General features: G+C 41.3%; 1 long non-coding RNA gene across 1 annotated transcript; it reads right to left on the bottom strand.

The window, feature by feature from the left end:
- Nucleotides 1–10,765: 10,765 nt before the first annotated feature.
- Nucleotides 10,766–11,448, bottom strand: LOC118562314. The gene is made up of 2 exons (XR_004930556.1): nt 11,328–11,448; nt 10,766–10,835 (listed from the first exon to the last, which is right to left on the bottom strand). It is a non-coding gene; the product is annotated as an uncharacterized LOC118562314 (long non-coding RNA).
- Nucleotides 11,449–19,972: the final 8,524 nt, after the last annotated feature.

Raw genomic sequence — 19,972 nt, 5'->3', positions numbered from 1 at the left:
ATATTAAGGTCTCTCCCTCCAAAGACTTTGTTAGTTAACGAATTGATTTCTGATAAACAGATTGATTTGTTTTGTCTCACAGAACCCTGGCTACAAGAGGGCTACGTTAGTATAAATGAGTCAATTCCCTCCAATTATTCAAATTTCCACATTCCCAGATCTGTGGGAAGAGGAGGAGGAATAGCAACCATCTTTCAGTCTGATTTATTAATTAGTCCCAGGCCAATTAATAACTACAGTTCTTTTGAACATTTAACCCTCATTTCCCTCATCCAAACTGCAAAGCAATAAAACCTCTTCTCTGTTTTGTTTTGTATCGTCCACCAGGCCCTTACACTCAGTTTTTGGATGAGTTGTCAGATTTCTTATCTGATTTGGTGTTAAATACTGATAAGGTTATTATAGTGGGTGATTTTAACATCCATGTTGACACAGAATGTGATAACCTTAGTGTAGCCTTTAAAACTATCCTAGATTCAATTGGTTTTGCTCAAAATGTGCATAAACCGACGCACTCTTGGCTCCATACTTTAGACCTTGTGCTGACATATGGCATTGATTGTGAAGAATTAACAGTATTTCTCACACAACCCTGTCCTATCTGATATTTTTTAATAACATTTGAGTTTAATCTAACTGAGTTCTCCACCTCCAAAAGAGGGTTCCATTATAGTAGATCTTTATCGGATAATGCTGTATCAAAACTTAAAGAGTCTGTCCCGTTTTTAATGTCCTCCGTATTGCAGAAATGCCCTGTAGATGGCAGCAATGTTGTTTCTTCCAATTCACAATAGATATCTTTCTAAGCGGTATGACTTCGTCATTGCGTTCTGCATTAGACAATGTAGCGCCCTTGAAAAAGAAGGTGATTATTCACAGGAAGCTGGCTCCTTGGTTTAATTCAGAGCTGCGTTCCTTGAAGCACAATGTTAGGAATTGGAGAGAAAATGGCGCTCTACACACCAAGAGGAATCCTACTTAATCTGGAAGAACAGTCTATTGTTGTATAACAAGACCCTTCGCAGAGTTAGAGCAGCATATTTTTCATCATTAATTGAGGAGAATAAGAATAATCCTAGATTTCTCTTCAGTACAGTTGCCAAACTTACCCAGAGCCCAGCTCTGTTGATCCATCCATTCCCTTAGCTCTTAGCAGTAATAATTTTATGGGATTCTTCATAAATAAAACTGAATCCATTAAAAATAAAATAATTTGCATCCTCCCAAACATGATTACCTCGTCCTCAGTAAGTGAGGCAGCATTGGAGGAATCCTTAGAACCTGCGCAGTGTCTGAACTGTTTAAAAGCAGTGGAGCTTTCTGAGCTATCTAAAATTTTTGCTTCATCTAAACCTTCTACATGTATGTTAGACCCAATCCCAACCAAGTTGTTTAAGGGGGTATTCCCTCTGATCAGTGGTCCTATTTTAGACATGATTAATCTATCCTTGGTAAAATGGATATGTACCACAGGCTTTTAAAGTAGCTGTTATTAAACCTTTACTTAAGAAACCATCTCTTGATCAAGATGAGTTAGTAATTACAGACCTATATCTAATCTTCTTTCTTATCTAAAATTCTTGAGAAAGTAGTTGCCTAATCAACTATGTGAACATTTAATGACCTACTTGAGGAGTTTCAGTCAGGCTTTAGAGCTCATCATAGCACTGAAACAGCTCTGGTGAAGGTCACCAATGATATTCTCATGGCCTCAGATAATGGACTTGTGTCTATACTTGTCCTGTTAGATCTCAGTGCTGCATTTGATACACTTGATCACAATATTCTCCTACAAAGACTTGAGCATACTGTAGGGATTAAGGGAAAAGCATTAGGCTGGTTTAAATCTTATCTGTCGGACAGATTCCAGTTTGTTCATGTTAATAATAAATCTAACTCAAACTCTAGGATCACTTGTGGAGTACCACAGGGTTCAGTCCTTGGACCAATTCTATTTACTATATATATGCTTCCGATTGGCAAAATTATCAGACAGCATGGGATTAATTTCCACTGTTATGCTGATGACACTCAGCTATATTTATCCATTAATCCTGATGATTTCAATCAGTTACTTCGACTGCAGTCATGTCTTGATGACATCAAAAGCTGGATGACTTTAAATTTCCTGCATTTAAATTCTGACAAGACAGAAGTTGTAATCTTTGGGCCAGAGTCTTCAAAATATAAACTTCTTAATCAATCACTTAATCTGGATGGCATTAACTTGGCCTCTGGTAATAAAGTAAAAAATCTTGGGGTTGTTTTCGACCAAGACATGTCATTTAAATCCCATATTAAACAGGTTTCCAGAGTTTCCTTTTTTCACCTCCGGAATATCGCCAAAATTAGAAACATTCTGTCCAGGAGTGATGCTGAAAAACTAGTCCATGCATTTGTTACTTCAAGGCTGGACTATTGTAATTCTTTACAAGTCCACAAAATGCAGTTCAAAGCCTTCAACTGATCCAAAATGCTGCAGTAAGAGTTCTGATGAAAATCAACAAGAGGGATCATATTTCTCCAATTTTAGCTTCCCTTCATTGGCTTCCTGTTAAATCAAGAATATAATTTAAAATTCTCCTTCTAACGTATAAAGCCCTTAATAATCAAGCTCCATCATATATCAGAGCTCTGATTACCCCGTATGTTCCTAACAGAGCACTTCGCTCTCAGACTGCAGGTCTGCTGGTGGTTCCTAGAGTCTCTAAAAGTAGAATGGGAGGCAGATCCTTTAGCTATCAGGCTCCTCTCCTGTGGAACCAACTCCCTGTTTTGGTCCGTGAGGCAGACACCCCGTCTACTTTTAAGACTAATCTTAAAACTTTCCTTTGTGACAAACCTTATAGTTAGAGTGGCTCATGTTACCCTGAGCTATCTCTATAGTTGTGCTGTGATAGGCCTAGGCTGCTGGAGGACATCAGGGTCTAATTTTCTCACTCTACTGATTTCTACTGTTCTTCAGTCTACTGTTCTCCAGTTTTGCATTGTATTACATTGAAATGACTGTCGTCATTTCAGCTTTTAACTTTTTGCTCTCTCTCTCTTTTTCTTCATAGTAGGTACACCTGGTCTGGCGTTCTGTTAACTGTGACATCATCCAGAGAAGACGGCTCACCCGCTACTACCATCTAATGTAGAACAGATTACTGGATCAATGTGTGCTTCTGTGCTTTTTGTCTCTCTTGTTGTGTCTCTGCTCTGTCTTCTGTAACCCCAGTCGGTCGAGGCAGATGACCGTTCATACTGAGCCCGGTTCTGCCGGAGGTTTTCCTTCCCGTTAATGGGGAGTTTTTTCTTCCCACTGTCGCATCATGCTTGCTCAGTATGAGGGATTGCAGCAAAGCCATGTACAATGCAGACGACTCTCCCTGTGGCTCTACGGTTCCCCAGGAGTGAATGCTGCTTGTCGGGACTTTGATGCAATCAACTGGTTTCCTTATATAGGACATTTTTGACCAATCTGTATAATCTGACCCAATCTGTATAATATGATTGAACTTGATTTTGTAAAGTGCCTTGAGATGACATGTTTCATGAATTGGCGCGATATAAATAAAATTGAATTGAATTGAATTGAATTAAAGTGAGAGGCACCAGAGAATCCCAGATGTGGTAGCACGTTACTCTAGCGATCGATCGCCCTACAATGATCCGCAGGCGAGCAATGGTCTGGGTCTCCTCTGTTTCTTTCTTGCTGAACTGGCCAGGATGCCTGAATGGTGGAATGATGAGTTTGGCTCCAACTTCTTGAAGGAGGTCTTGAATGAGGAATCCTTTATCTGCCATGACTTCATCTCCCAGGTCCAGCAGAGGAGGATTCCACTGACCTTCGTTATTTCTTTGTCTGAGATGCAGCCTGTGTACAATGCTGAAATAAATGTCACCAACCCACAGGGAGCAACTCCGATCAGCCCTTTCAGAGTGGTGTGGTTCTTGTAGGCTGAGAACGTTTCAGACTGTAAGGTGAGGGATGATGGCGTCTCCAGAGCAACATCTGTGCAGTCCAAGATGACACGGACATTTGGAGACAACTTCATAAATCTCTGAGGCATACTGGCTTTTACCTTCTCACGACTAATCCACAGGTTGATGGAAGCGAACACAGTGAAGAGTTAGTTGCCCCCAAGTGATGATCACTCGGCTGACAGTAGCTATGCTGACTTGAAACATGTCAGCGATGAGCTGCTCCTTCATGCCCACTGCTACCCTGAATGAGAACATCAGGAACTCATCGATCAGAGGCATGCAGCGGGCAGAGCTGGCTTCAGCACAGGCTTCCTCTCCAAGTTTCTGTGCTCTGGTCCAGTACACCAGGCGTGATGCAGAGGGTGCAATGGACTCCCAGAAGATCCGGAACACACAATCAGATGGGAAATTTGGTGTAGAATCGGATCTGGTCATCAGAGCCACAGTAGCGACTAAAAGTGTGGCAGACAAATCCACTTTTTGAAGTCTGGCCTCCAACTCCTTGATGTAATCCAGAGCTTCATCAAGTGCAGCTGTAAAACCATAAAATAAAATATAACATGCGGTTGGCGAGAAGTTTTAATTATATAGATGTAACATTACTTATGTGAAGATCAATCGATGTTGGGAGTTGGAGCATGTATGTATTTACATAATCTCCACAAAATTATGCTAAATAACTACCACATTTTGTGGTAGTTATTTAGCACAAAATACACAACTACCACGTAATCGATTAGCAATTATTTCATTATTATGTGAACATAATAATAATAATAATAAAATTATTATAGCAATAGGTATATTTGACTGAAATTATCTTACATGCCAAATGTATACGATGTACTACCTTAATTTGATGTTTACCTGCGGGTGGATGTGCCACATAATCATGGTCCACAGTAGCATCTTTATCCTGGCTAGCTTCCTGAGAGAGGACAAACTGCCGTTTCTTAGCCCTCTCGAAAGCAGACTCTCTCTTTGCTGGTGCAGTAAAGTTATTCCAGGTGAAAAGGGAAGGAACAATTCCACTTTTAAGGAGGCTGGTAGGAGATTCGCCGACAAAATCCTTCAGTGTGAAGTGGCGGCTACATACGAAAGTGCTCCTTGTCTTTATGCAAAAGTTGGGACCTTCATCTCATCAGATCGCGTGGATCCACTCCCTCCATTGGTCCGGGTCCGTCGGAAATGCATGATAGGACAGATATGGCTGTTTTCTTGCCCCACATGAACAACCAGGTACAGAACAAAAACAACTGCGCCGAGACTGAGCCATTTTCTTGAGGCTTTTAATGCTAACGCTATAGCCACCGGAAGTTGTCAAACCCCACATCCGCTTTAAAACCCAGAAGTGTGAAAAAGGTCAATTCACCTCACAAATACGCAGAGGGGAGAAGAGGAGAAGACAGTGGACACATGTCCCCTGTTCAGTGTTACTCTGTGGACATTCACAACTAAATCAACTGGAGAACTCTGTCAGTTCAGTTTCCAAGATGATGAAAAGCTGATTTTCCTTCTATCAGAGCAAAGGAAGCAGAAAAGTAGTGAAATGCAGTCTGTATCTGTGGTTAATGCAGCAGCTGGAACAAAACCTGAATCCCTGTTCTTAAACTCACCTCTAATGTGAGATAGAAGCAAAAAGAGGTAAAGCAACATGTCTGTGGAGCTCTGAAAGCCACACAGCAGATGAACAATGTTCCTCCACTGCAGGAGGAAGACATAATGTCATTGGAGGAGCTGAAGTTCAGTGGGCGGGGTCACTTCTACTCAACCAATCAAAGAGTTTCCTGCTTCCACAGCAGCTCTGTCTCTGATCTTTACTGCTTCATGTCTCTGTTGTCTTTGTCATCAGTCCAAGGACTCAACAATCAGTGGTTGAACAGTGTGTGAGGCCCTCTAGTGGATGTTGTGGAGTACTGCAGGTTCTTGTACAGAGTTCTGCTGTTTCCTGTCACTGTGGGCCTCACAGCACAGTAGTACACAGCAGAGTCTGTCACTGCAGCAGAGGAGATCAGCAGGTCCATCTGGGTTTTATCTTCACTCAATTTAAAGGACAGACCAGGAACCGGCTGAGACATTTCTCCTCCTGTTCCTGAGTGAGAGATCAGGAACTCTGGAGGTTTTCCTGGATTTTGTCGATACCAGAAGAAATAATCATTTGTTGCTTTTCTTGAAAAATTGTAGCTCAGAGTAACAGATCTGCCCTCTAAACTGAACATCTCCTTTTCATGTGGAGTCAGTTGATCACAGCTGACACCTAAAGGAAGAAACATGTGTTACTATTGAAGTTCTAAAAGTTTTCATAATGAGTCGTTCACACATTTACCAGTTTAAAGCATCCAGACCCAATCTGACCTGTCAGAAGTGAGGCAACGATCAGAGAAAGTCCATAATAGTCCATGATGAGCAGAGTTGATGTTGGTGTGGTGAACTGGGTTGAATGTGGAAGTTTGTGTCTCTTCTATAGTTCAGTAACAGCTCAGCTCCTCCCTGAAGCTCTCAGCTCCTCTTCCTCTGCTTAACAGCCTCACAGCTTCTTCTGGTTTCTGGAGGAAACAAATTCACTTCAGTTCATTTATAAAGCTATTCACATCAAATATAATCTTAATAGAATAGAATTGAATAGAATACCTTTACTGTCTGACAATGGGAAAATTTGAACCATGAAAGTGGAAAAAAAAAACACAGACATAAATAAATACTAGATCAGTGATATGAACAACAAGCTTTCTGAACCTAGCAGAAAAGGAAAAAGAGAAAATGTTGCAGTTATTGGTAAAACAGGATTTTCAGATAAAAATGTATATTTCACATGTGGCTGACATCATACGCTGCTTCAAGCGTTTGCAGCCAGGAGGACTTACCTCATGCCCCCCCCCCCCTCCCCCCCCTTTGCAGCACCATGCCTCCGACTCTCATGTGTGGATGTAAGCTTTTCATTCCTTTAAATAAACGCCTCAACTCGCCATGCTACATCACACAGCTAGACATTTTACTGCAAAGCTTCAAGCTGTACAATACGTCCTTTAACTTTCCTCTTTATTTGTGCAGCACACAGAAGATTGTGGATTTACTGAAAGAATGTAAGACAGACAGGACTAGATATACACCATGCAAACCTTAAAGCTTGTGCACAACATGCATAAGACCGTCCCCTAGGAAGTAGGACTGCCAACCGGGTCAAGACGACGTACTGGGGGAGGTGGTGGAGCATAAAGTTCCTGGACATCCACACCTCCTCTGACCTCCTGGACTGTAAACACCTCCCACCTGGTGAAGAAGGCCCAACAACAGCTCTTCTTCCTCAGGACACCTGAGAAGGTCTGGACTTCCCTCTAAACTGCTAAAGAAGTTCTACAGAGCTACAATAGAGAGCGTTTATGTCTCAGAATAACTGTGTGGTATGGGAGCTGCACAGTCCAGGAGAGGAAGGACCTAGCACAGAGGACAGAGCAGGGGATTGTGGGATACCGTCTGCAGGATCTGGACTCAGTTTATGCAGCTAACCCACTTCCATCAGGGAAAGTTTCAGGAGCATCAAATCCAGAACTAATAAACTCAGAAACTTCTGGCAATCAGCCCCTAATGGGAAGTTTGTGGTCCATCATGTCACAATCAAACTGTTGGCAATGTCTATTTGCACTCTCTTATTTCTTGAATGGCACATTTCTGTAACTGAAGCCTTAAGATTAATGCTCAAAAACTGCATGCAGTGCATCTGTAAGTGCATTATTGAAGGAAATCTGAGTTAATTAATGGTGCATAGTTATGTTATATGAATGTAGATTAGTGGCATTATCAGATGATTGTGGATCATATTTATGTAAATGTGACTCTGAAGAATGCAATGACTGACAAATAAGTAGATTTTTAAAAGGTTTATTGTATGGTTGGAAAAGGATGGTTCTTTCTGTGGGTTGAAGGTCTCACGGGTTCTGCCGGAAAGATGAAGAGGGTGGTAAACAACTTGAGCTTGGTTATTGTGAAGATGAGGCTTGGTCGGGAACTCACTGAGGCGGTAGCTTGGGTTTGGTGCAGAGGGGAGGTGCTGCGCAGAAGTCCGGGTTGTCGGTGCAAGTCCTGGTTCCTTCTCGGTGTTGTGACTGACTGGAGGGTGGACAGGCAGGTGAGCACAGGCAGGAGGGCTAACAGGGTTCAACTTGGTTCTTGTGGACTGGTCCAGGATGACTTCTGGTAGCGTGAACGAGGTATCCAGTCAGAGAACAGATGAACGGGTTTCTAAGGCAAAGAGGCAACAGGAACAAGGTTAGTAAAAGCTTTCAGGAAATAACGAGAGAAAACAAGGTTAGATCTGTACCACGCAAGAGAACCTCCTGGTTCCAGCTCCTTATAAAGGGTGGTAATCAGCTCTGATGTCTCACACCTGCCCGTCCAGCCCTGCAGAGGAGAAAGAGCAGGGAAACCAGGCCTGCACCTAGACCACAGAGTATGACAGGAGCAAACTAAGACAAATGTAATATTACATTTTTATTTAAACTGTAGCTGTGTCTCAATTCGGCGGCTGCGTCCTTCGAAGGACCCAGCCTACTCAGCCTTTGGAGCACTTCCTGGTTGCGACACGACGTCATCACGTCTACCCCAAGCTCGGCGAAAACAGCACCAACGCGAATAAACGACGCAAAAAAATGGATATTGAATTTTTTTTTTTTTATTTACTTGTTATTGGAGGAGGAGAGTCGGCATCCAAAACCGGCGACAAATTTTTCTCAGGCTGGAGGAGCGCAGTGGAGAGGTAACATTTACCTGCTATTATTTTCACCCACAGGGACCTGCTAATGATCATAATATACCAATTATTAATCAAACGCTTGTCAGCAGATTGACGAATATGTTTAAATATAAAATGTTATATTTATTTGTAAGACTTGATATAGGCTTATGTTTGTAACTTTAGTCATTTGAATTGAATAGTTAAATGTGTACAAACCCTGTAAATAACTGATTTAAATCACTACTTTCAGTATCACTAATGTGTTGAGAAGCCAAATAAAACTAATATTGAGAAATAAATCATTATTTGTCTAAATTGTTATCCCCTTACTGCCTGATTTTATTTGTAATTATATAACGAAAAAATAATACAGGAAATATAAATATAAAAACGTAAAAAAAAAAAAGTTAAATAGGGGATCTAGATGAAGTAAAATAAGTAAAGGCCAGAATTGTTTGGTCACAAATTAGTAACACCAGGCGTTAAGCGGTTAACATTCACTAGAATTATATCAGCTAAAATGAAATTGCTATCATCTAATCCTGTTGTTCTTAATCTTCATGTCTCTATCCAGACAAGGCCGATGTACTGCTGCATCAACTTAAATGCACAACATCTGCCTGGGAGCCGGTGACATCATGGCCCCAGACGATGAAGTGCAGGACGATATGCCAGAGGATGAGGAGGGGGAGAACGTGTTGGAGGCAGTCAGCGGTGCTCCCTGGCGGGACCAGCTGTCTGCCGAGGTGTCTGCCCTGGAGGAGGGTCTACCCGACCACGATTACATTTAGATGGCAAGTATAATCACTTTTTAGCTTTTCTCATGTAAGGGTTATGAAAACAGTTGTAGTAAAGTCATTTTCTGCATCTTCTTAAACATTTTTAGGAACATGGCAGCGGTCAGTTGGGTCAGCCCTGCAAACCCTGATGGACGATGTGGTGAACAGTGTAAAGAGGCATCCCCCACCCCCCAGATGATGTCCCACTCGCAGTCAGAAGACTCCAAGGTCATCTGTGTGGCATCCCATCCAGTCCAGCAGCACCACCAGGGACTCCTGCTCAGTCAAAATTGTATATATATATATATATATATATATATATATATATATATATATATATATATATATATATATATATATATGTATGTTCTTTAGTAATATTTATTTTATATCTTCTGTAAATAGTTGTAGTTGTTACTTTTAAAATGTAATGTAAATAGTTAAAATGTTTTTGATAGTTTATTGTAAATACTTGTTTCCCTAAAAATAAATTGATGTTATCACTGAGAAGTTGTTCTAAGTTTACTTAAATTGTAAAGAAGTGATGAAACAGATGATGTAAAAGGTTAAAAGACTTTAAGAACACACAGACAACAATAACTTTTATAAACAATTTAATAATTTAATTTAACAATAACAGCAACACAGAACCTAAGGATAAACCATGGCCAGGTGGCAGCAGTAGGCTTCCCACTGACCCCCTGCCCTGTCCCTGGATCTTTGCATTCCTAAAGTAGAGGAAAACAATTTGTGTCAACAGATGCAATTTTCTGTAGTGATTCTTTGAAGCTAGAAAAAAGGAGTGTTATATATATATATATATATATATATATATATATATATATATATATATATATATATATATATATATATATATATATATATATGTGTGTGTGTGTGTGTGTGTGTGTGTGTGTGTGTGTGTGTGTGTGTGTGTATTTCATTACATTAGCCAAACCTGAACATACTTTGTATTTTTTTTCCCAAGTTGTCCCACTTTTTTTTGGCCTGTTGTGGCTCAACTTCACCCTCCAGGCCCGTTTTTTGCAGGATTGTTCTAAACAAGAATAATGAGAAGAGATAAACACACAAGGATCACTAATATCACAACTATAAGATTAAAAAAAGTCACATCTGGGCATCATTTGATGTGATCAAAAGATTATATTTGTACGTAGGTGTTTGAACAGGACTTCTTTGAACTTGTGTGAATTTTACATATAAATGCAACATGTATATGGAATTATGCCTCAACTCTTACCTCCGTCCGACTACAGCAGTGTTCTTGGCCCCGGTAAAGAGGTGGTCATTTTGCCCACGGAGTTTTATCAACTCCTCTGTATGCTCCCTGCTCCCTAGAACAAAATGACATGTAAAGCATATTTCTGTTATGTCAACAGGCAAAATGACTGTTCTGTATAATTACGCCGGTATTGTTCTTCAAGTGAATTATACTTTAAACCTTATTATACTGTACTGTAAATTAACTATACGTTATTGAGTATTCAAACAAAACGTTTGCAGTATTGACAGCCCAGCACAGCTGGACTGATGTTATTTCTTTAGCTGCATTAAGCTTTGACAGTTCTAATCACTTGTAATAAACTGTATGAGAATAAATTGATCGAATTTGTGAGGGACACAGCTATCAGCACAATTACAATAAGATGTAGGTTAAAATAAAAAAATGTGACATTTTCATTCAGTCTTTTAATGTTGCTAAAAGTCTCGTATCAACAGATTAGCTCTAAACTTTAGCTTTAGCTGGTCCTACAAATTCCGGTGGCTCCGTTACCGTCATGTATTTTAATAATGTTCAGTTAAAAAAATAAAAACAAACTACTTACATAGCTGTACTCAGCACTACTGCCAGTGCTGCTGCTGCTTTCCATTAGTCTTGATGAAAATCCGCCTTCTTTCTCCTTCTTAAACTACTAAAAAAAAAGCGAGCAAAGCACCCCGGGAAATCTTATGGCAGGCAAGGCCAGTAAGGATGGTAGCGGTGCATCCTCAGAATTCGGGGAAAAGGAGGACGCATTTGAAGGCTGCATTTTAAGCATCCTCAGAATTTTTGCCAAATGGGACAGCCTCCGCGCATCGCTGTGACGTCACCGGCCTTAAAATGCGTCCTTCGAAGGACGCAGCCGCCGAATTGAGACACAGCTTGTAACTACCCAAGTAGTACAATGGCAAGCTATTAGCGGCTAAAGCAATGTCTGGGAGCTTGTTTAAAATGACTATTTATTAATATTTCAGTGTAATAAATGGATCGGAAGAGGCAAAGGTTAACCTCTAATCAGTGTTTAAAAGATTCATTGAAATAAAGTTTGTCATAACCTTAAAAAGAAACACTTTAGCATTAGGGTCAAAAGAGCCTATACTAATGTGTTTAGCATAATATGTTAGCATAGGGTCTGGACACGCTCTGCTCTTCTACTACTCTGTAATGGTAACAGCAACAGGTCACTCAATCGCTCCGACGAGGACAAATCGTCCAAAAGCAGAACTGTCCCCAGAAATTTGTCTGTCACCTTACTGTTAGCACTAGCTTCAGCTTAGCTTAGCGTGCAGTGAAAACACATCAGAAATAATAATACCTAAACTGTTTTATGCTGAACAAAGTTTCCCTACTCCTGCCAACAACGATGCCTCTATGGAGATGTTTGGTGACTGGGTGACATCTAATGGCGTTGAGTTTTCTGCAGTGCGTAGCTGGGCCGTTTCGCTCCTTGGATCAGGATGAAGGCTTTTTTCAACCACACTGGAGGACAGGCACTCATGTGGCTCCAGGCACTCTGGGGAAAGCTCTGCTGGGTCTCTGGTGCAGCGGAACTCAGCATTGTCTTCGCTTTGGACAGCAGTGGAAGGAGGAAGCCGCCCTTCTCAGTCTCTGGCTCAGCTTTCCGGTAAAACTCTGAAAGAAGGATGGCAGACAGCCTGTTTCTGTGGCTCAATATTGACAGGCCGTGTCTTCATCCCTCTCCTGTTTTCAGGAATGTATCTGTAGCCAAGGTGCCGTTGTTTCAGTACCCGTTACACTTAGCTGTGTTTAAAGCTTGAAGAAATGCCTGTTTGGCTGCAAAAGAAGGGCTCTAGATAAAAAAAAAAACTCCTCCTGCAGGGCAGTGTTGAAAGGGGTTTTTACAGTCTGACACACAGGGCCAATTTTTTATAATTGTGTGATCCTTCCATTGTTTACATCAAAACACAATACTGCATTGATAAAAATAATTCTTTACACTTTTTATTTCACAGTAAGCAGCATATTAATAAATGAAGATTAGTTTAGATTTAATAAATCAATAAAGCTAAAAAAGGAAAACTAAAAACATGGTAGCCAGGAAATTTTGAATTGGGGAAAATATAATGATGTAAAAATGCTTTTAGATTTATTACAAATATAATTTCTCATGGACAAGATGTACTTGAACGTATCATTAGATTATTGTTATCCCATTATGCCATGGCTAAATCGAGAGTGAATTTTAAACAATATGTCACATGGGGAAGGAATCAAAATGGATTTTAAGCAAAAGAATTTCCCCACAGACACAAAGGACCTCCCCTCTCAGCAGGGTTCCATGCTATATAACTTTGTTCCCACAGGACAAAGCCAGCTCTTCTACACTGTTCCCTCTTCCTGAATCTGCTCTGGAGAACAGGGCCCGCGGGGCTGCCCTGCGAGCCACACAGACAAATACTCTCAGTTCATGGATATCTGGAGGAGAGGACGTGAGACGGACGTAAGAAGGCGGATGCCTTCCCTCACCAGACAAGCTGAGAGGTCAGACTACTAAATGGACGTCGGGCCAGGGAGCCCCTCGACCACGTTTCGGCTAGCTCATAGCCGCATGACCGCATGTCTGCTGCTGCTACTCCTTTTGGCAGCGGAATAAGAACCAACGTTTCACTTTTTCCACTATTCTCCCTTGGATGGCCAAAGTGGACCGAACTCAGAAGAGGCACCGACAGGTTTGGCAGAGAAGCCAAAGGGAAAGGTTCAATGGTTTATTGGGAAATGTTTGTGTAATGCGTTTACATAGGGTGACCATATTTTCATTTGGGAAAACCAGGACACGTTGGAGCGGGGGAAGGGGGGGGGGGGTGATCTCTGTTCCCATGCATACAGATGTCTGTGGCATGCACTCACTTAACATAGGCCTACGTAATCCTACAATAACATGATATTTACAGTTGGTTTATTAAAAATGCTTTTCAGTAAAAGTCAACAGCAATAACTCCAATAACAAATGATAATTTTATTCAAAATGTATTTATTAAATGCTTAACAATTCCTGTAATGAATGAACAGCACAATAAAGGCATCCCATTTGTCTCGACCCGGTCTGAAAGCGGGGAAACTCTTTTGTAAATCGTCGGTAAACATACATTTGCGCTTCGGCATGTTGTTGGCGTACTGACAGCCACGCTATCTATCTTCTGATTAAGAACAGGGCTGCCCGCACTGACGCGGCTCAGGGCTTACGTCACACGCAGCGCTGTGCGCAGTGCCCTAGTGCCTGTCAATTTAATGGTCCAATGAAGGTAATTTAAAAAACAGGACATTTCCTCACTTTCTAAACGCCCGGGACAGGACGTGAAATACGGACATGTCCCGGGAAATACGGACGTTTGGTCACCCTAGTTTACATGATGTTTTCAACACAAAGAGCTAACGGACATAGCTCCTGCTAGCATTCGGTACCATGCCATAGCCGATGTGATTTGAGTGTGTTTTATGGTTATAACAAACGTTATCTCCACAAGGGTTTCATACATTGATGGTGTAGTGACTTGTTCTTAACAAAACAAAAACGAACCTAAGCCACGGTGAGGCTGCTGACTGGCACTCAGTTGATGCATCGTCTTCTTGCATTCAATGAATAAAACTTCAGGGTCTTGGCTTGCAGAGCATTTATTGATCCAACGCTCTCACAAAATGTAAATTGTAACATTGCCCCCTGGCTTACAACCAAAGGATGTTACATTTGCCGCAGTGATCAATACTTCTGGTAATATTAGCTTCTGGTAACTTCTGGTCCCGGACATTCAAAAAGGGTTTGTTTTAAACTTAATGCTTGTTCGTTTCGTTCCGCCATCGTTCGAATATTGCTATGAACGTTATTACCGCATTAATATTGAATATTAATGTAGATTTAAAGGCATTGTGTTTAGCTTTAGGAGTAACCGAGTTTAGCGACCGATTCCTGCAGCAACCCCTAGCTCCCAGAGGTATAATCGCATTAATAAAATCGAGCATGCATAAAGTTTCCAGATTCTTAATGAGAAAATTATGCTTTAAAATGTTTTGTGTAACTCGGGATTTTCATTGTGAATGGGTTGAAAACATGCCAAATGTTCTGAATTCGTGAAGCTAATTTAAGCTCATTCCATGTTGTTTAAAATGAACTTTAGTTCTGTAACAAATAAAATGTTATTTTATCAAATAATGTTTTGTTTATTCAGTATTTGCATTGTGAATGGATTGAAACACACCAAATGTTGTTCTAAATTAGTTAAGCTAATTTAACTAAATTCCATGTTCTTTAAATCAGATCTGCAGTGAACAGGATTCACTGAATTATTCTGGTGATGATCAACCACTTTTGTTGTGTCTTTTGTGTTCTTTGCATGTAAATAGTTCCTTAGCTTAGCTTCTTTTTATCTTCATTTTGCTTAGTAGTTCAGTTAAGTTTCACTAGCCTAGTAGAGAGGATTTATTGATTGAAATATAGTGTTAATTCAGATAAACAGCATTGCATAGTAATGTTCTCTGAGCGTTCATTTTATTTCTGTTATTAAATTCTTGAACTTGAAGAGAAGTTGTCACTCATTTATTCTAAGTCTGTGCAGAGTTTGCTGTTAAAAGACCGCTAGTGCTCAAATTCATCCCTTTCAACCATTGTCCTGATATCAGCTTAAGAGATGATTATAACCAGACAATACTTAACAGACAGAGAGTTATTTAATAAACATTACATTACGTCAAATAGTGTATAATTGCATAAAAAAACATATAATGCTGAGTAGAAGATCAGTGGCCTGAAGGCATCACAGAACTGGTTGGAGACACATCTTAAAGGTGGAACAATGTTCTGTCCATGCTGATGTCCTGCACAGGCTGCACCTCCATCATGGAGCAACCATCCTCCTCCTTTCTGATCCAAACCTTCTCATCACAAAGCGTTCAATGATGCAGCAAAGCCTCTGATGTCTGCTTTCTCTCAGCAGCTCAATCAGACTGAATCCTGACAAACCAGAGGTGGAGCAGCCTGTGAGGCCCTCTAGTGGATGTTGTGGAGTACTGCAGGTTCTTGTACAGAGTTCTGGTGTTTCCTGTCACTGTGGGCTGCACAGCACAGTAGTACACAGCAGAGTGTGACACTGCAGCAGAGGAGATCAGCAGGTCCACTCGGTTCCTCTGCTCGTTCAGTTCTGCAGTCAGTCGAGGGTTTGGAGGTTTTGCTTCCACCACGGTTGGATCTTTAGTATCAGTGATCAGGAGAAGGAACCGAGGACCTGATCCAGGATCCTGTCGATACCACTGGAGGTTGTTAGCTTTAACTGAATAGTTACAGGACAGAGTAACCCTGCGTCCCTCTGATGAAAACTCCTGAGATCTGACGGCGGTGATGTCAGCTTCCAAGCTCTGACCTGCTGATCAGAGAACATGTTATATTCACAGCTCTGCTCCACAGTCTACAGCAGCTACAATCACAGCCACTGTGAACACAGATGATGCTGGGAACCATCTACTGGTCACTTCTTCATGATGGAGCAGCAGGTTCTTGGTAAGGCAGAACCTGGTCACTGAAGCAGTACAATCTGAAGCTCAAAGAAAACCCAGCCTGGATCTGTAGAATCTAGAAGATCTTTGTTTGGCAGAGTTTCTGCTCAGAAACATACGTACCTATCAGAGCTGAGAAGAACCAGATCACAGCCATGTGCTCCATGTCTCCACAGGTGAAATGTTGGACCTGCTGTTCAGGCTGAACCAGATGAGGATGTTTGTCCTGATGTTCTCAGCTGGAGTCTCTGCAGCAGCTCTGCAGTCGGTAGGAGGAGACTTGTTGAGAGTCTGAGCTGCTTCTCTGCTCAGCTCAGTTGTCCAGAGATCTTCTGTGAGTTAGAGCAGCCTTCTGTCAGCTCCACCCAGTCTGACAGAAAGCTCCCTTCACGCTCAGTACAGGCTGCCACTGCCCACCAGTCTGCTGACGGCTTGGAAACATCTCCACTGTGTAGAAACACCTTCTGCAAGTGTGGAAGTTCATAAACCTAAATGGGGCTTTTCTCAAACAATGTCACATTTGCACAGAGACAGCTGGAGTTTCCTGGATGTTCAGACAAGCTGAGTACAAACTAGAATGGCAACAACCGCAATGCCAATCATTTCAGAAATAAAGCAGTATTAATATAGCGGTAGGAGAGGCTCTCCTCTTGCACAACAGAATCAAACTGTCTGAATCCGCGTAGAATGACAGCTAATACCTAGAAAAAACTATATATTATTAAACGCCTATGTTTTAGATTATTATAGAGCTCATTACAAAGAATAGACTTAAAAACAGCATTTTTTCATCCCGCTGAAGTCAAATAAATGCATTTTGTCACAATTTGTCTACGAATGAACTCAGAACCACACACACGGGACTAAAAATTGAGAGTTTTTATTGAAGGAATGATGGGTGGTGGATGATGTGATCGGAGAGGCAGGACTGCACAGGAACAGGAGTGTAGGTGATGGCAGGAGCTGACGGCCCAGAGCTAGAGTTCATGGAGCCAGAGACAGATAGCAGTGTCCACAGCTTTTCAGAGACAGGCAGCAGGACTAACCTTAAACGAGAAAACAGAAGAGGCAGGGTTCCAAAGGCACACAGGGAGACTGGCATGGAGAGAGTGCAGAATGATGACGGACCAGTGAGGAAATGAGAACAGAGGGAGGTTTAAATAGGGGAACTAACAGGTGGAAAGAGTCTGACTGATTGATTGGTAAATAGCTAACAGGTGCGACTGACTGCAGAGGGAGTAAAGTGAAGGCTGAGTGAGAAGGGATGATGAAACTGAAAACTAACAATAAATAAAGTCAAAAACATAACTAAAAATCCAAACGAGGAAGAAAAGTGAAAGATAATGGTAAACAGAAGCCAAACCTAAAACTAAACCATGACACATTTAGCTAGTATTTTCTTGCTCGTAAAATAGTTGTTGGGGGGGGGGGGGGGGGGGGGGGGGTGATATTATCCCGGTGTTATAAGAATTATTATTCTGAAGTCACTATGGCCTCACACCACTCGGACAGAGGAGGCCTGGAGACCTGATGTCTGTGTATAAGATCCACTGTTTTCTGATTGCAAGGCCAAATGCTGCAGTTGCTGAGGGATACTGATTGTTTACGATAGACTGTCTTTGTTTTGTCTCATGGGAAGGCCACGGTGCAGTATTAGGGGAAGCCCGAAAAGTGACACGCACAGAGACAGGGCAGACAGAGACTGCAGCGGAACCGTGGGGTGCGATTACTTTCCATCTATGTGAATCTGCTCTGTTTCTCAATAAAAGTGCTGGAACGTTATACCACCGTCTCGTCATTTAGTAAAGATGGGAACTCAGTTACTATTGTTTAATATTCCACCCAAAACTCCCATAACAATTTGGCGTCACGAACAGGATCTCCGACCGACGAGCAGGGGAGTCCGGGGACAGGAGCTGCTTTGGCCGGCCCGGAGAGGTTATCCGGCCTCTGGTACCCCGAATGGATTTTCAAGGGATGTGGAGGAGCTCCTGGTCTTGGAGCGTCTCTGGGCGTCGGCGCGAAGATCCGAACCTTTCTTTCATGAGACGGTAAGGGGATTATTTTCCAGCTCTTTTAAAAACAAACGCAATTGGTCAAAAAAATGCTTGCAAGCTTTTAAATTTTAAACCCCATTTTAAAGTATACCTCAAGAAATTTTAAAATTAAAAACTGTAAACCTAAAAGGTAGTAAAAGTAAAAGCCGGTAGAAATAATGAATTATATTTAATCCTTAAGGCAAATAAAACAGGGTTCGCAATACCGAACGGTGACTAAGGTTTAAACATTAAACTAAAATTCAAAATTTTATTAGAATACGTTTTCAGCTGAAATACGGACTTTCCCACAAGGGGGGAGGAGTGGCAGAGTGATTTTCACCTGGAGAACAGGTGACCGGCTGAGCAGTTTGCAGCTGGTCCATTAAAGTCCTCTTGTCTTGGGTTTGTGCAAGAGGCTGTCCACTTCTGTTGTGGATGAAAGCGGCAGGGATGCTTAAGTCCTTGACTGTTGCGAAGACGTTTGCAGCTTTGATAAGTGGGGACCCCGACCATTATACCAAAAAGGCGACCATCGGATGTGAGGCCTTTCATTTAGTTGGTCGATCGTGCTAAGGACGAGTAAAAAATAATAAAAAACACAAAAAAAGGATAAAATAAATAAAAACAAACAAAAAAAAAGGTCTGGATGCAGAAGAGTCAGTGTAATGGGTCAAAGGCAGAGTTTTTCAGGGTCCAGCCTTGCCCCAGGGTGAGACGTTCGATTTCATGCTGAAAAACGTAGGGGCCCAGACGCATGACATGCATAAATGATTTGAAATAATTTGATTAAACATGCAGATTTCTCACATAGGGATTATTATTATTACTATTATTTTATTTTATTGCAGTACTGCTACTAAATAATAAAAATAAAATTAAGAGAAAAAAGAAAAGCGATAAAAACAAGGAAACGGAAACGAAACTAAAAAGGCGTTGCACCGGGGAAGCGTTTACGTGGGGACCGATTAGGCACTTCCGTTGTGGATAAAATTGGTCTAAACTGCTAATAGCGACGTATAACTTTCAAAAATGGGTAAGCATCCAAGTGTCTGCGAGACACAGAGTTGTATCCTTGCGGGACTGAAGCGTAAAACCGCGTGTGGACGAAGCATCGGGGGGTCGTAACCAGCGCACGCTCTCCACCTTTTAAACTAAGCGGGAACTTAACGCGTTGAAAACATCTTTCGGCGTTGACGTTTAAAAATTATGAAAAACATAGAACTATTTAAGATGGTGAAAAAGCAGGCCTGCACGTGTTTGTCTGTCTGAATGTCATCGTTTGTATGTAACTGTACGTATGTATGTATCTATGTAACTAAACGTTCATCTGTGTGAATTAATTCGGGGTAAAAGTAATGTTCATGGTTTCAGAATGTTCATTTGTTTTGGGAGAACTGCAGCTCCGTAATTCAAATGACATTTTTAAGCATGGACTATGTTAACAAAAAGGTAAAGGAAAAGAGATATTTAAATAACAAAGTTTGTTTGTTTTTTTAACATTAAATATCAGGACCAAATTAAATTGATACACGGAGAGATTAACATGGCTTGAACGGAAATATTTCAGCTTTGTTAGAAATTGGAAATAAGCGTTACATAAGCTTGTTAAGTTTACTGTTTTACAAATTTAGGCTGAGATCCTATCACTTGTTTTTAGCCCTAAAGT

The sequence above is a fragment of the Fundulus heteroclitus genome, unplaced genomic scaffold (genome assembly GCF_011125445.2).
Source record: "Fundulus heteroclitus isolate FHET01 unplaced genomic scaffold, MU-UCD_Fhet_4.1 scaffold_858, whole genome shotgun sequence".
Lineage (NCBI taxonomy): Eukaryota > Metazoa > Chordata > Actinopteri > Cyprinodontiformes > Fundulidae > Fundulus > Fundulus heteroclitus.
This window is presented reverse-complemented; position numbering and strand designations above follow the sequence as displayed.